The sequence below is a fragment of the Trichosurus vulpecula genome, chromosome 1 (genome assembly GCF_011100635.1).
Source record: "Trichosurus vulpecula isolate mTriVul1 chromosome 1, mTriVul1.pri, whole genome shotgun sequence".
Taxonomy (NCBI): Eukaryota; Metazoa; Chordata; class Mammalia; order Diprotodontia; family Phalangeridae; genus Trichosurus; species Trichosurus vulpecula.
The window spans coordinates 409,367,002-409,372,140 of NC_050573.1; positions in this window are offsets into that span (position 1 = coordinate 409,367,002).

Sequence of the window (5,139 nt, forward strand, 5' to 3'; positions counted from 1 at the left end):
ACTAAATATGCCATAATACAGCACAGTTTTCTCAATGCATATTAATCCTGTTAAAATAAAAGAACAGATCAGTTTTATGGATTTAGAGCTGTATAAGCCCTGATATTATTTAGTCCAGCCCCTTCATTTTTACATATTAGGAAACTGAAGCCAGAGAAATTAACTGACTTGCCTGAGGACACCAAGGTAATAAGTGGCAGAATCACAGAGAAACTATATACTCTGACTCCATTTCTACTATACTACAGGTGCTACATTCAAATTAGAGATCAGAATTTTCCAGCAAGGGGGGAGGAGAGGTTCTGATGAGTTGATCAATAATCATTTACTATATCCCCAGTGCTATGCTAAATGTGAAGAATAACACAAAAAGGAGTGAATCTTCATTACCATGTATTATCATTACTATCCTTTACTATACAACACTGTGACTATCCTTTTTTTGCTTGTTTTATTTAAATTAAAAACTCAGTAATTAGCTCAGAATGTAGGCACTTAAAAAAACCCTCCTCACCAATAATCTATTTTCATAACTTCTTCATTTTTTATCACCTCTAAACCTTGTTATCAAAAATTGCTGTTTTCTCAAATACTGAATCATTTTCCACAGAATTTAGATATGTGAAATGATGTAAGATGTTTTCTCTCAAAGTCATATGCATTCAGGTGATCCCAAGAGGTTTGCTCTTGAGACCCTGAAGAACAGCTTTTTAAAAGTACCTATCATTTTGGGTGAACTGACTTGGTTTATTCCGCAAAGTAGATACTTTTTCTTCTATGTCTATTTAAAAACACACACACCCCAACATACACACATACAGACACATGACTATTGTTAAAAAACACACCTGCAACATTATACAGAATGTTTGTTTGGATTAGAACCAAATTTTTTGAGGTTCCAGCTATCAAAAAAAAATACCGATACAAGGGACATTTATAGGACACATATTAGTTATGTATTTCATACAACTGAAGCTAACTATGCCATTCCAAGGCAATACCACTCCTGGTCATTTACTCCAAGAACATCAAAGATAGAAACAAAATCAAATACATACTAACCTGGAAACAAAGCAGGTGCCCATTGATAGGGCTGGGAAAAACTATGGAATAAGAACTGTAATGGAATATTACTATTCAGTAAAAAATGATGAATTTGAAGAAACATGGAAATGCATGACAAAATAAGAAGTGGTAAGAGAACGAATAATACACTGTAACAGTGTAAGCAAATCACTCAAAGGAAATCAAACTGAATAACCAAAAATAGCATGAAGGTCATGGAGAACAGATAAGGAAACACTCTCAAGCAAAGGGGTGGAAGTGTAGTAAAACAATGTCATATAAATTGTTCATGTGGTTACTAATTGGATTTTTTACTTTTTTTTGACAATATGGAGGGTGGGTTAAATAATTACGACAAAAAGAAAAAAGGCATCAATAAGACATTCTTTCAAGTAAATAATATTTCATTTAGGTGTTGTCTGGGACTTGAACCATATCACAGCTCCATTTCCTTTTCCTTTGAGATAAAAAAATACCTCAAACAAGGCCATTTCACTGGGGACAAAAGTTTTGTTGCTTAGTCTACCTTGGCAGTAAGTAATCTTTTACAAATAAATGTGAATATAATATGGTCCCAGACAACAGGCAATTCCCATGCCAACTAGCATTTTTTTTTTAGTGCTCAATAAAATGCTTAAGGAATAGCATTGATTGTCAACAGATAAAAGTGGAGACTGGGTATAAAAAGACAGTAAGAAGGGAGGCCTCTGAGCTGGGGGGAAATGGAGGGAATCCTGACCCATTCACCCCTTTGAGCAGCTGATGCCATTATTCAAGTATTTAACCCTTAAACTAGCATTCCACAAAACACAGGCCTCTCTGCACACAGCCGACATTTGTTTTACTTGGTTACAACAAGAATGTCTTGTTTGGTTTTGGGAAAGAGAAGGAATATATTTTGCAATGGAGGTGATGTAAAAACAAAAGATAACAATAAAGATATGATTTAAAAAAGGAGGTGTTGAGATAAATCTTAAGGCATTTCACCAAAAGCAACTAAGAGGCCATATGGAAAAAGCATTCTGAATTTTATATATATATATATATATATATATGTATATACCAATAGAGGACATTGGTTTTAATGTCTGTTCAGTTATTATTTATGCTATATTTGGCAAAATTGGGTAATTTTTCTGGATCTCATTTACATCACCTGTAAATTATGGATCAAATATGCCATACTTCAATCAAAGAGTTATGAGAATTAATTTCTCAGATCTTTTTCTCTCTACACTTTTACTTAACAAGCACATTCAAGTCACCTGACTTCAACTATCCAGTATCTATGTAACTTTGACTCCTACTCTGTATGTTTGACCCAAATGTTTATTGAATAACTCCAAATGTATATCCAAAACTCCTCTTTTCCTCTCAGACACCTGCATTTCCTTTTGATTGCCTTATTTTTGTTAATTGCACCGCTACTTCCAGGCTTATGGGGTAAAAAGCAGGGGGTGGTCCTTGTCTCTCTCTTCTCAGGGGTCAAGTTTTGTTGATTCTACCTCTCCAGAATCATCTTTCACCCAAGTGCCTTCTCTTTGGTACGACACCTCAGTTTCAGCTCTCGTTAACTCCTGCCTGCAAGACTGTTCTAATCAGCCCTACTAGGTAAAATTCCCACTCCTTATCCGGTCATTCAGAATCCTTCACCACCCGGCCCCAATTCATCTTTCCAGACCCTTTTCTCCCATGGCTTCCCTTCACATCGCCCACATTCTGGGTGCCTCAATCCAGTGAATACAACTCGCCCCATTTAGAAGTCGGGTGCCCTGGGTCCAAACCCCGGTCCTCACATTTAGCGCCCCCATGACCACGTGAGCCTCAGTTTCCCCCACGAAAATCCCGGAGATAATGCCGGTGCTAAGGTTACTGGGGAAAGAGCCGTGTAGAACTTTAAAGCAGCAGATCAATTTGAGTTACGAGAACTTGCCGCTGCCGGCTTCTCACGGCTTCCCTCTTCCATGCCATCCCTTCCAGGGCCCCGCGTCCAGCCCCTGACCCCCTATAACGCCACCTCTCCCCCGAAGCCTGGTTTCCTCCCCTAGGGGACACTCTTTTCCCGCCTGCTGACTCAGTATCTCGCTGCAGGAAGGTTGCTGCCACTCAGCCTCTAGGGCGGCGGTTTTTAATCTGGGGTTCGTGAACTTGGTATTTCGGGGTGATTCTTGCTAACTTTATTCCAATGTTAACAGACTAGCTTCGTTCGCATTTACAGACGCGGCCTCGCCTGCCCCGGGGGTCTGCTCGAGAGGCCCAGAAACAAAGCCTGAAACAAACAAAACCAAAGAGGAAATAACTGCAGCAGCCAAACGTCCACCCTCTCCCCGGCAATGTGAGTCCAGGACCCTGACCCCCTTCTCCCCCTCGCGCTCGGCGGATCCCGGATCAGTTAACTGGCGGGGGAGTGACTCCTTAGCCTCGATTTCCTTCCCTGCAAAAGGACAATAATGGTTCCCCTGCCCTGCCTACCGTACAGTCATCGATAAGACTTCTAGGAAAGCGCTTTGCACACCAGCATAAACACAAACTACCAGAAGCCGGAGTAGGTTAGAACCCCGTAGGGAGGAAAAGCGGTAGCTTCCACCCAGCAGCTTCGACTTCGGTGATAGCCTACAAGATGCTCCGACTTTCCACTAAAATATTTAACCGTCCCGGGGTAGAAAACAGGAAGTCCCGCCTCCTTCTCGGAGCTACGCTGCTCATTGGCTAACTCTAACAAGGGGCGGGGAAGCATACCGGTGCGGGCGCGGCTTGGTGGGGAGGAGGAAGCGAGAGTGGGCGGGCACCGGAAATACCTAAGGCTCGGTGTCCTCTAGTGCTCCAGCCCAGGTTCCAGGCCAAGCCTCCGCGCTTCACTCTTTCCCGTACCTCCTCTCCGGCGCACCCAACGGCAACTGCGACTGTATAGCGGACCATGATAAATGTGTCGTGTCTATGAATGGGAGTACACGGCGATGCCACAGAAGAAAATCACTAGTAGATTTAGTAAATCAATACGGTTACTATAAAATAGTCCTTTTTTTCTCTAGGAACTCATCAATGGAGACGTCCTAATAATAACCCATCTCGAGTAGTAAATAGTACAGTATCCTGAATAAAAACAATTTAGGCTACTTTACATTCTTCATGGAAATTTGTGAGCTTAGTGAAAATTAGAATTCCAATCTGCCTCGGATACACCCTTCACCCAAAACTAAACAATATATTAAATCAATAATCAGTGGGAAAGGTCCGAGGAAATTAAAGAGAAAAGTTTTTCCTGATATCATAAAACCTCAATTTCTTATTAATTCTACATCAAAGAAATGGGGGAAGTCACCTAACCTCGCTGTAACTATGACTTCCTCATATATAAATAGGGGTTGGACTAGCTACTAGGATGTGGAAAAGGAAGGGACCTGAGACACCTTTACCTGACATTTAAAGTCATGCAGGTAATAAAAGTAGTCTTAGGTTTCTATTTAACTTCTATTTTAAAGTCAGGTCTTCTGACTTAAATCCAGAGCTGTAGGATTGTTCTATCCACACCGGAAATACATAATGGGTGAATACAACATTGTCCAGACTAGGAAATGCAAGTTGGAGAGACAGCTCCTAGTGGAAGATTTACAGAGGCACGCAGAAAAGCCCCACTGGGCAAGACTAGGTTAGGAGTTTTGACACTGGAGGCCCATCGACAAGTATACCTTGCAATACATGATACAGATGTGTGATGAACTGGACCCAATGTTGAATTAACGAGGAACAAAATGCATTTGAAAAACTGAATAGTACTTTCAATAACCTCCAGATTCTTCTCAAAATAAAAACCTCATCTTTTAAATATCAATATTAATCCAGTACTATGTGGAATCATGGAAAAGAATTTCTAAGGAATCAAAACTGCTGTCACCTAAAAGGCAAGGTAGTAAGAGACACATGGTGAGTATTAAAAGGCTACAGTGTGTGGATGAAAAATTGCATGTTAACAAAATCAAAGAAATGTGTAACCAGAAAAAAAGTGGGTTGGTCCTGTATTAAGTGATAACAAGTGGAAAGCCAGAATGCTGCGTCACCTGTATAATGGGG